At 45.0% G+C, this 12,785-nt stretch overlaps 1 long non-coding RNA gene across 1 annotated transcript in view; it reads right to left on the bottom strand.

Annotated features, from left to right (window-relative positions):
* The window catches only part of LOC142104128 (uncharacterized), a 76,315-nt gene that overhangs the window by 21,418 nt on the left and 42,112 nt on the right, over nucleotides 1-12,785 (bottom strand). The window lies entirely within an intron of this gene.

Here is a 12,785-nt window from a genome sequence, read left to right as displayed (position 1 = left end):
ATTATCCTTTATTTGTTAGGCACCACAAGGTTTCTGCAGTGCCGTACACAGTACAAACAGTAGACTATTCAGGGTGAAACAGTACAGAACAATAAACACAGAGCACCAATACTTAAGAAACTCCGGGCAGACATATGGAGTAAAGTCGGAGCAGATGAACAGATATGGAGACAGGAGGAGAGAGGGGCCCTGCTCATACGAGCTTACATCCCAAGGGAGGGCGAACAAAATCAGGCACAAAAGGGAGCCAGTGAAGCAAGGGGGAGAGAAAAGAGGGGCCAGGGGAGAGAGGGGAGAATGAGCAGAGTAGGCGAGGGGTTAAGTGGATGGTTGGTAGGCTTTGAGGAACAGGTGAGTTTTAAGTGCCCGTTTGAAGGAGCACAGATTGGGAGAGAGAGAGAGAGATGGAGAGAGGAAGGTCATTCCAGTGTAGGGGGGCAGCTCTGGAGAAGTCTTGGATTCTGGAGTGGGAAGAGGTGATCAGAGTGGAGGAGAGTAGACTGGGAGAGAGCTATGTAAGTGGTGGTAAGGAGTTTGAAAAGGATCCTGTAGGGGAAGGGGAGCCAGTGTAAGGCATGGCAGAGAGGGGAGGCAGAGGAGTAGCAGTGTGAGAGAAAGATGAGTCTAGCAGCCGCATTGAGTACAGAGCGGAGGGGGGGGGGGGCGAGATGGGAGAGGGGGAGGCCAGTGAGGATAAGGTTCAGTAATCAAGGCGGGAGATGATGAGTGCATGGATGATTATTTTGGTGGCATCTTGTGAGAGGAAGGGCCGGATGCGGGCGATGTTGCGCAGTTGGAAGCGACAGGCTTGGGCAAGGGATTGGACGTGGGGGGCAAAAGAAAGAGAGGAGTCAAGGGTGACACTCAGGCATCGGAGTTGGGTGACAGAGGAGATGGTTGTGTTATTAACAAGGATAGAGAGGTCGTGGGGTGGGAGGGGAGTCTGGAGGGAGGAAAGACAATGAATTCAGTTTTAGAGATATTCATTTTGAGAAAGCTCAAGGACATCCAGGAGGAGATGGCAGAGAGGCAATAAGACACACGAGAGAGGAGGATGGAAGAGAGATCAGGAGAAGAGATGTAGAGTGTAATGTCATCAGCATAAAGGTGATAATGAAGATCGAAGGAGGAGATAAGAACACAGAGAGAGGAAGTGTAGAGCGAAAAGAGTAGGGGCCCGAGAACACAGCCCTGAGGGACTCCTACCGGGAGTGGGGAGGGGGTGGAGGAAGAGCCAGACGTGAAGACAGAGAAGGTGCGGTTGGCGAGGTAAGAGCAGAACCAGGCATGGACAGAACCAGAGAGGCAGAGAGAGAGAAGAGTTTCCAGAAGGAGGGGGTGGTCCACAGTGTCAAAGGCCACGGAAAGGTAGAGGCGGATGAGTTAGGAGAAGTGACCCCTGGATTTGGCTGATAGGAGATCATTGATAACTTTGGCCAGGGCAGTTTCAGTGGAGTGGAGGGGGCGGTAACCAGATTGGAGAGGGTTGAGGAGGGAATTGTCCGAGAGGTATCTGGTGAGGCAACAGAAGACAATCCGCTCAAGTAATTTGGAGGTGTAGGGGAGAAGTGAGATGGGGCGATAATTGGCGAGCGAGGTGGGGTCGAGATTAGGTTTTTTGAGTATTGGAGATATAAGAGCGTGTTTGAATGAGGAGGGTACTACACCAGAGGAGAGTGATAGGTTGAAAAGGTGTGCGAGGTAGGAGCAGGCAGTGGGAGAGAGAGAGCGAAGGAGGTGAGAGGGGATGGGATCAAGAGGACAGGTAGAGGGTGGAGAGGAAAGAATAAGGGAGCGAACTTCTTCACCTGATGTAGGCAGAAGGAGCACCATAGTTGTTTGTTGGAGGGGGGTGAAGCAATAAGCGCAGCGGGAGAAGGGTTGGAGGAGAAGATGTTAAGTCTGATGGCCTCAATTTTGAAAGAGAAAAAAGTGTCGAAGTCAGCAGCGGAGAGGGAAAGTGGTACAGGAGGGGGGGGGGATGAGAAAGGAGGGAGTTAAAAGTGGCAAAAAGGTGGCGGGGATTAGAGGACTGACAAGAAATGAGGGACTTAAAGAAGGTTTGTTTAGCAAGCTGGAGAGCAGAGCAGAATGAGGAGAGGATAAATTTAAAGTGAAGGAAGTCAGCCAGGGAGCGAGATTTCCTCCATAGGCGTTCCGCAGTGCGAGAGCACTTTTGGGGGCAGGGCAGTAGTGAGGGAGTTATTGTAGAGAGAGGATGCTTGGTCTGGGCAGGCCAGGGAGGGAAGGGGTGAAAGGAAAGAATCAAGAGATGAGGAGAAAGAGGTAAGGTCGATTGCTTCTAAGTTGCATCTGGTGAGGGTAGCTTTCGGCAAGGGGAGGAGCAGGGGAGGAGCAGGGGAGGAGGACAGAGTGAAGGAGAGGAGATGGTGGTCAGAGAGTGGGAAGGGAGAGTTTGAGAAATTAGAGAAATTGCAGAGATGAAAGAAGACAAGGTCGAGGGAGTTAGCAAGACGGTAGGTGGGGGAGGAGGTCCACTGGGTGAGGCCTAAGGAGGTGGAAAGGGTGAGAAGTTTGATGGTGGAAGGGTCAGAGCAGTTGTCAATAGGGATGTTGAAGTCGCCGAGTATGATGGAGGGAAGGTCAGAGGAAAGGTAGTGGGGGAGCCAGGCAGCGAAGTTATCCAGGAAAAGGGAGGGAGGGCCAGTGGGACGGTAGATGACGGAGACATGGAGTTGGATGGGGGAGAAGAGACAGAGGAAGTGTACTTCAAAGGAGGAGAAAGAGAGGGAAGGTAAAGTGGGAATGACCCGAAAAGTACAGCAGGGGGATAGGAGGAGGCCCACTCCACCTCCTGGACGCTCATCCGGTCTGGTAGAGTGGGTGAAGGAGAGGCCCCCATAGGAGAGAGCAGCAGGTGAGGTGGTATCAGAAGGAGTAAGCCAGGTTCAGTGATGGCAAGAAGGTTAAGAGAGTTGGAAATGAAGAGGTCGTGGATGGAGGTCAGTTTGTTACGGATGGACCTTGAGTTCCAGAGGGCACATGAGAAAGGGAGGGAAGGATGATGGGAGATGTGGGTAAGATTGTCGGGGTTGATTGCTTTACTTTCCTTAATGAATCAAGCCCGTAATGTATGTAAACAGAGACAGGAGATGACTGAGCACAACTGCGAAGGTTGTAGTTGGCATATGGGTTGTATCCTATGAGCATCTATTGAAAGAATATACAAGAAACTTATACAATAGAGAAAAGAGGTAGAAGAGCTAATGCAATACATTAGGAAGGATAGGAGGTACAGAGAATCCAAATAGCAATCCCTCAACTTGTACTTCATTCTATACGTGCTGCTCATACCTTTGCATGGGGCCATTTAGTTCTCCTATGCTGCCAGAACTGACTACACAATTTTCTTGGACCTCTACTAAAGCAAGCAAGGGTGGCAGGCAGAAAACATCAGCAAATGAACTATACAGAATAAAAGATCTGAACAACAGGAGAAAGGACCTCTAAAGGACAAACTGAATAAACGCAATGACCAGCAAGAAATATAGCAAGAGAGCAAAAAATAATAAAACTTAGTTTATTGTTGCTGTGGAGCACTGGATGGAATTGGTGTGTGTTGTTTTATTTTATTTGAACATTTCCAAGAGAAGTCTAGTGTGGTTGGTTCTGTTCTTTTGTTCTTGGTCTAGAGATATGTACTGAAAAGAATAGTGGGAACTCATGCATAGGTGCCAGTTGTAAATATGGATGGTGTTATGTTTTTGCTGCTCTATGTTTTGTTTTGCTTCTATGTTGTCTCAGAGATGCCTTCCAGATATTGCTTAATATCAGGGTTGTTGTGTGTCTGTTGCTGAGCAACCTTACTCACCCTGCTTCCTGAGCTGCTAACGAGGATTCCACATTGCAGCTTATTACCAGGTCTTATTAGACTCATCACTGCTCATTACCTAGCAGCTAAGCTGTCAACACTCTCTGCTCACATCATGCTCACATGATTTATACGCAGCAGCTGTTTGACCAATACCTACATAAATACACTCATTGTACCTGATTTATTAAGGAGAGCAAGGCAAAAAAAAGGAGTAAATTTGATCCTGGACAAACCATGTTGCAATGCAAGGGGTGAAAATTAGTTTATTATTTTGCATATACGGAAAAAAATAGCTGCTTTTTCATGTAGTGCACAAATAGTTGATTTAGGACCATACCCCAAATATAAATTTGTCCCCACATTTCTAGTTTACCTCCCCCTCAAACGCAACATGGCTTTGACAAGATGCAAAGTTACTCCTTTTTTTGCTTTGCTCTCCTTAATGACTCAAGCCCATTGCCATTATTTCTTTGCTGGTGTTAGGTTTACTTAGGCATGTACCTGTATCTTTAGCGTGTATAGATTGGTATATCTGCTGCTGCTGGATTTCTGTGTTTGACATTGGCTTTGTTTACTGGACCTTCCTTTTGGATCTCTGATTGCCATTGAAAGCTTGGCCTGTTTATTGACTTTATGTACCCCTCTTGTCCTCTGACTCGGCTTTCCAATTGACCATTCTCTTTTGTGTCCCGTTTGTCTTGTTTTATCTGCATGTTGCTACATAGCTGTGAATTTCCCTAACTCTACCTCACCCACAACTGTTAACAACTATACACTACTGGGATCAAGTCCAGGGGGCATCTGAGTACCAGTGAGCAGTGTGGTTCCGGTAAATGCAGCTGCTAATGGTGAAAAACATCCCACACTATAAGTTCTGTATAAGGGTTATCAGTTACTGATTGTGGGGTTCATAACAGTTGAATAATGTTCAATGGTTTGGTGGTATGGGGAGCACTTGGCTAAGAGTGTGTCAGTGAGAAAGGAGTGAGAGGTGAAATTCAGTGTTGGGATATTGGTTGTAGTAAAATGTAAGTATAACAAGGTAATAAAAAGGATGGGTCAAGATTAAGAGAAGATAAATAAATTTGTGTATCATGTGCATAGAGGATACTGAAATTCAAAGGAGCTTATTAGTTTTCCAAGAGAAGTGGTGTAGATAGAGAATAGCAGAGGACCTAGGACTGAGCCTCATGGTACTCCAATTGATAAAGGAAGTGGAGTGGTGGTTGTTCCAGAGAAATTAACACTGAAAGTGCGATTAGATAGGTAGGATGAGAAGCAGGATAGGACAGTGCCTTGAAGACCTAGGGATTGTAGCGTTTGTATGAGGAGAGAGTTGTCAATGGTGTCAAATGCAGCAGAGAGATCCAGGAGAATTAGAAGAGAGTATTGACCTTTAGTTTTAGCTGTGATCAAATCATTGACAACCTTGGTCAGCGCAGTCTCTGTGGAGTGTTGAGAGCGAAAGCCTGACTGAAGAGGATCCAACAGGTTGGTTGCAGTTATTACAGTCCCTGAAAACATTTTGTAAGCAAGGTTAGAGGTTTTGTGATGGTTAATATAAGGGTCATCTGCAAAAAGAGGAATTTTATAATGATACGTTTCTACACATATTCCTTCAATATCTGGATTAAGTCTTAGCTGCTAATGGTTTGATAAGTACGGATAATATTGGTTTAGTCCCCTTTAAGCCTAAATGCTCCTACTACTTGAAACATCAATGTCCATGAAAGCCTATTAAAAGCCTTTTCCGCATCCATTGCTAAGAGGAGGCAATTTTAATTTATTAATTTAATGAATTAGTTTAATTGTTCTTCATGTCTAGTGGAACCAAAACCCACTTGATCAGGGTCTATCAGTACAGTTAGAAGAAGATTTAGGGCTACATTTACTAAACTGCAGGTTTGAAAAAGTAGAGATGTTGCCTATAGCAACCAATCAGATTTTAGATATAATTTATTTAGTACATTCTACAAAATGACAGCTAGAATCTGTTTGGTTGCTAGAGGCAACATCTCCACTTCTTCAAACCCACAATTTACACAATTTAGCAAATATACCCCTTAGTCTATTACAGGGGTCGGCAACCTTCTTCTATCAGTGAGCCGGCTAAAATCTCTTCAAGCCCAGGTGTGCCAATTGTGTGTATATGTGTGCATTTATACATTATATATATATATACACACACACATACCGTATTTTTCGCTCCATAAGACGCACTTTTTCCCCAAAAAAGTGGGAAAAAAGTGTGTGCGTCTTATGGAGCGAATACTGCAAGCCAGAAAGGAAGAAAGAAGAAAACTTACAGTGGGTCCCGGCCAGGCTGCGGATCCTCCTGATCGTCCATCCCCCCGCCTATCTGTGAGGACATAGCTATCACTTGGGACGACACCTGTCATGTGGTGCACGTCCCATGTGATAGCTAGGTCCTCACAGATAGAATACAAGTGCCTTCCCCCACCTCTTATTGTCCTCTCATGTCCTGATTTAAGATGCCAGCATAAATCTCTATTGTGGTCTGAATTAATCTTCCTCCACCGCCTTTGCACAGTGAACACTGGAATTATCAAGTATTATCAGGTATTGTGCTTGTTTTGGGGGTAACAAATGCAAATATTACCGAGTGTGTGACCAGCAATATGTACATGCTCTAAAAAGTATTTACCATTTTGCCATGTCAAGTGGCCCAGTCAAAGGCCAGACGTTAAGCCAATCTAATTATTGTTCACTAATGGACCCCACTAAACCAGAATTCAAGCAATATTGAAAAATAAAGAATGGACAAAAATTCCAGTGCATTTTGTGTGAGTGAAGGGGCCAGTGTATTTTGTGTGAGTGAAGGGGCCAGTGTATGTTTTCCTCCTCTAAAAACTAGGTGTGTCTTATAGTCAGGTGCGTCTTATGGAGCGAAAAATACGGTATATATACACAAAACAAAAAGAAAGTTGTCAGCGCTTATCCTTTAAACTGCATATCTGTGTGTGTCTAGCAAAATGAAAACATGAGGTATTAGTTCATATTTTGATCAAAAGACTTAAGCCTGCATCCCAACGTCAAGGGTACCTCATTATATGCAGGTCCTTCACTGACCTATATGCTTTAAACACTATTAAAATGCAGTTAAAATCAGATGCACTCACCTCCCAGGTATAGGGGCTTACATCTAACAAAGGCTGGCTTGTGAGCCACACCCAAATGTGCCTTAAATAGGCTTGATGGACAGCTGCTATGACAAACAGGCAATATTTTGAAACAAAACCAGAGAAAAATAAGCCCGCGCTCGGTATATCCCATATTGTGTGTGGTATCAGCTGCGTGGCAATATAAATGCCCATATATGTATACAAAACAAAAAGAAAGTTGTCAGCGCTTATCCTTTAAACTGCCTATCTGTGTGTGTCTAGCAAAATGAAAACATGAGGTATTAGTTCATATTTTGATCAAAAGACTTAAGCCTGCATCCCAACGTCAAGGGTACCTCATTATATGCAGTTCCTACACTGACCTATATGTACCCTTGATGTTGGGAGGGGCCTAGCGTGCCAGACAGAAGTGGTCGGCGTGCCATGTCTGACATGCGTGCTGGGGGTTGCTGACCCCTGGTCTATTAACTAACTGATATACAAAGATGTGGAGGTCTGTTTTAAGCAGAGAAATTGGTCTATAGTTGATACAGAATATGATATCTTGGTTGGATTTGGGAATCAGGGTGGAAATGTTCTACTTTTAAATTTTTTGTAAACAACATATTTAGATGTGGGATTGTCACTCACCGGACCGTGAGTGCCTCTGCTCTTGTGCGTGGTTCTCTCTCCTTCCTGCCGGAGCCTGTCCTGAGCCGCGGCCGTCCGCCATCTTGATAGGACTGCGCATGTGCAGGATCCCTGAACTCTTATGACCTTGCTTTTAACTTAATTGTTGGATAAATCACCTCTCCCTATTTAAGGTTGTATAGTTGCCTGATCTTGATTCTCACTCCCTGTGAGTCTCTGAAGGTGTTCCCTGTGTCCTGCTCGTGTCTTCAGTTTCCTGCTGGATTACCTGCTCTGCTCATCGGCGGTTCCCATACCCGCTACAGACTCCTAGCTCTCCTGCTCGTGTCTTCTATTTCCTGCTGGATTACCTGCTCTGCTCATCGGCGGTTCCCATACCCGCTACAGACTCCTAGCTCTCCTGCTCGTGTCTTCTATTTCCTGCTGGATTACCTGCTCTGCTCATCGGCGGTTCCCATACCCGCTACAGACAAGCCTCTCTACTCTCCAGCTGTATACATACAGCCATAGACTATTACTATTACTCTACTTACCCGCACCTGGACAAGTCCTCACCTCCTCGCAGTGGTACAACTTGCTATCTGCAGACCACTGACTTCCCCGCTACCTACCTGCACCTGGACAAGTCTTCCCATCACAGCAGTGGTACAACTTGCTATCCGCAGACCACTGACTCCTCCGCTACCTACCTGCACCTGGACAAGTCTTCCCATCACAGCAGTGGTACAACTTGCTATCCGCAGACCACTGACTTCCCCGCTACCTACCTGCACCTGGACAAGTCTTCTCATCACAGCAGTGGTACAACTTGCTATCCGCAGACCACTGACTCTCCCGTTACCTTCCTTCACCTATTCACGTCCGCCCGGCTCTTCTTGGTTGATACCTGCCTCTGCACTATAGTTGCAAGTCGCTGATTTTCCTACCATTATAGCTGCGAGTCGCTGACTCCTATCTACTCCATTGACATTCTCTCTCCACCTGCTGTTGTATAACGTTCCTACTATTCACCCTACTGCCCAGAGGATCGCTGTGTAAACCCCGCCCCTCTGGTAAGCATTATCATCTGGTGAATCCTGGGTAGAACTCCTAGTGCCCGTGACAGGGATTAGACTATGTCTTGCAGTAAAATGTGAGATCATGCATATCTGGTCCTTTTGATGATTTTGTGATTTAATAGTTTATGTGATTTTTTTGATTAATATCTAGATCTCAGGAGTAGTTATGAAGATTATAGAGAGATTTGTAGAAATAATGAGGTACAATTTATTTTAACTGGGTCATGTAGTAATTTACAAACTTTATCCCTCAAATTTGGTGTCATTTGTGAAGCTCTCTTTGCTTTTAGGTTATTAGCTAAAACTTTAACTGTTTTATTGCCTCTTTCATAATATTTCTGGTTAAGCCAAGATAGACTTTGCTCAGTTTTCTCCACTATAAAAAAATGTAATTCTCATTTAGTTTATAAAACTTGTTGATTGCAATTGTTAATGTACTAATTCTAAGCTTTGAATTTAAGAAGTTAGTGAGTTTATTGAACCAATTTGTTGCTATTTTCGCATTGCGTTTTTAACAAATTATTGTCCCTCTTATTACCATTTTATAGGTTTTCCCAGATGGTAGCAATATAGACCTCTGGATCTCATTTAATATTAAATTCTTGAAACTGATGAGGTTTTAGCAACATCCATTAGGAATCCCAAGAAGGGCAAATAGGGCTGAAATAATTGAATGGTTAAACCATACTTTGGAAAGATGTCGACTTGAATGAGATCTTACTACAACCAATGATTATGTCTATATGTTAGTATGTCTGATGGGTGGGAATATAATGAATGGTCCCTTGAAGAGCTTTCCAACTAAAGTTATATATTCATTATCAGTTGTATATGTGTTTATGGAAAAAGGACTCAATACAAAGTAGAATAGTTATTCCATTATGTTTAGTATTTTTGGAACATTATTATGTTAGTGGGGATCGTTTTAAAGTCACTTCCGAGTGCACAATCCTCTCTCCCTGTCTGGTCATGTGACTACAAGCGGGGAATTTGAACTTCCCCTTTCTATTTAAAATCCGCTCTGACACTTGGCAAGTGTCAGAGCAACAGGTTAAGCCCCACGTCTGACTTCAGTGTCCTTTTCTTTCTATGCCCTATCTCCCTGAGACTTCTCTTATCTGTCAGCCTTCACTTCTATATTACTGACCCAGTTGCTTCTAACTATCCCTGTGTAGTACGCATTCCAGATAGTGTACCAGACATCGGCTTTGGATCTTGACTGCGCCTCCGGATCATCCCTTTGTACTGTGCATACCAGTTACATGTACCAGACCTCAGCTTGCCTCTGTTTCTGGCTTATTTGTTCTGTATTTCATACAGACACGGCCTCATTTTACATTGGTCCACTGTGGTCACTTCCTCCTCCCAGTCTTTCACGTCAGTGGGCTGACCCAGGGGTTGTGACCTGCGGGCTCCCGACCGCTAAGTTCAACTATTCTTGGTGAAGACCAGGGAGTCAGTTAGACTTCGCACCTTGCTGAGCTTTTGTCAACACTGACGGGAAGAACATCCGTGAGCGTACCACCTTCTCAGAACTAAGCAGCTTGGCATTTTGTGGTGTGCCTCTGATAGTCACTTCAGCCAAGTGGTTCTCTTCTGGGAGCAATCAAAACTTTGACAGGGTGCATGAGAACATCTAGCCTGCATTCAGCAATAACACTCTGATCCACCCAGCTTCTGGGGAAACTATTGTAGCCCCAGTAGTCACTGCCATCTTCGTACCGCAGTCCAAACGCTCCTTTATCTATAGCATCTCTTAAATGGACAGAACTTTCTCTTTCACAGTCCTGCTGATGCTTATCTTAAAAGCTTTTCTTGTTCTGTTCAGCAAATGTAAATGGTAGCCTGCCAGAGTAAATTAGCCCCATCAGGTAGTGGTATTCACTTTGGCAAATCATATTGTCTGTGTCGCTGCACTGAAACTAGATAGTAGAAAAAAAATCATAAATTAAAGAAGGACTATACCAAAAACTAGCTTATTTTTGTCACGGTCATGAAGGTTCTCGACCCAGAATTCTGCCAGTAGTTGTCACTACCCTCGAGGCGTGGAGTCTAATGCAGCGGCTGGTCTTCTCCAAGGACCCCGCAAGAGGGTTTGGGTTTTAGCGGCACCACTGCGCAGGTCACGGCCCTCAAGAGAGTGCGGCAGAGCAAAGTAATACAGCAGAGGAATAGGAGGATAGGACATTCAGGACAATGGCACGTGATGTGGCGTACAGGAGATGTGGATAAAACTTAAGAGCAGCGGAGAGAGGTGCAGATGTCGGACAGGAGGTTGATATCACTGACATAGAGATAAGGTCTGGCCAATAGGAGATGTAGATAAGTTCAATGAACGGCAGGTATTTACCACAGTGGTGGCTATAATTATCCGGCCAGTAGAAGAGATAACAGGAGGTGTAATTATATTCAGCGAATGGCTGGGATTTACCACGGAGGTGGCAATGATTATCTGGCCAGTGGTTGAGATAATAAGAGATGTAGTGATATTCAGCGGATGGCTGGGATTTACTACGGAGGTGGCAATGATTATCCGGCCAGTGGATGAGATAACAGGAGGTGTAGTTAAATTCAGCGGGTGGCTGGAATTTACCACGGACATAGCAGAGAATTATCCAGCCAACAGGTGAGAGAGAGCAGGTACTGCGATGATCAGCGTGAGGCAGATTTACCACGAACGTAGCAGAGAGTTATCCGGCCAATGGGTGATATGTTGCAGGTACTGCGATGGTCAACGAGAGGTAGATATACCACGGACGTGGCTGTGAGTTATCCGGCCAGCAGGTGAGAGGAAGCAGGTGCTGCGATGAAGAGCGAGAGGCAGGTTTACCACAGATGTGGCTGTGAGTTAACCGGCCAGCAGGTGAGAGGTAGCAGGTGCTGCGATGAACAGCGAGAGGCAGGTTTACCACGGACGTGACTGTGAGTTATCCGGCCAGCAGGTGAGAGGTTGCAGGTGCTGCAGTGAACAGCGAGAGGCAGGTTTACCACGGTCGTGGCTGTGAGTTATCCGGCCAGCAGGTGAGAGGTAGCAGGTGCTGCGATGAAGAGCGAGAGGCAGGTTTACCACAGATGTGGCTGTGAGTTAATCGGCCAGTAGGTGAGAGGTAGCAGGTGCTGCGATGAACAGAGAGAGGCAGGTTTACCACGGACGTGACTGTGAGTTATCCGGCCAGCAGGTGAGAGGTAGCAGGTGCTGCGATGAACAGCGAGAGGCAGGTTTACCACGGTCGTGGCTGTGAGTTATCCGGCCAGCAGGTGAGAGGTTTGGAGATGCAGAAACGCTGAGCGGAACAGGAACCACAGGAGAGTAGATCACGGCTATCACAGCGAAGTGAGGATCAAGAACAAACAATTAGCAAGGGGTCACAGGTGCCTTAAATAGGGGAAGGCTAATGGGTAACCAATACAGAGGAAAGGTTTTAAAGTTTCCTCTGGTCTGCACATGCGCAGAAGTACTCTCAAGATGGTGGATGGCCGTGGCGCTATACAGGCGCCGGCAGAGAGGTGAGTAACCTGGATCTGGGTCCAGAGATCCGGCGAGTGACAATTTTTCAATTAATTGATACACAAAAAATAAATTGTATATACTATGAATGTGCCATTTGTTAAACCCATTCACAGGGGTTCCTGATGACTGTAACGGTCCCATGCTGCACTCCTAATTGTTTCAAGCTTGTCTCAATGACGTAGAGTGGTAAGAAAAAATAGGATTGCGATGTAGAGCTGTTGTAGTCATCAGGGAACACAGGGTATGCAGTGAATGGCACGTCAACAGTATGTACAATTAATATATATATATATATATATATATATAAACTGATTGAACTCTATCCAAAACAAAATGTTTTGTTTTGGGTGAAGTTCTTTAAAGTTATTTCTAACATTGTGATTGTGAAATGAAGATTACAGCTGGCATGTATAAATAATTTTTTTAAAGATACCAGTCAGAGTTTACCTTTAGTTATGCAGAGAAGATGATCACAATGAATAGGGATTTTTGAAAGTCATCTTATTACCATTTAGAGTAATTTTAGGGGGCATCTTCTTTAATTAACCCCTGCATTCTTAGCATTAGCACCAAAGTTATAGGGAGGGAAACAAAAATTGTGCTGCAGA

The sequence above is a fragment of the Mixophyes fleayi genome, chromosome 10, assembly GCF_038048845.1.
Source record: "Mixophyes fleayi isolate aMixFle1 chromosome 10, aMixFle1.hap1, whole genome shotgun sequence".
In the NCBI taxonomy this organism is placed as follows: domain Eukaryota; kingdom Metazoa; phylum Chordata; class Amphibia; order Anura; family Limnodynastidae; genus Mixophyes; species Mixophyes fleayi.
The sequence above is the reverse complement of the archived record's forward strand: the minus strand, read 5'-3'. Positions and strand labels throughout refer to the sequence as shown.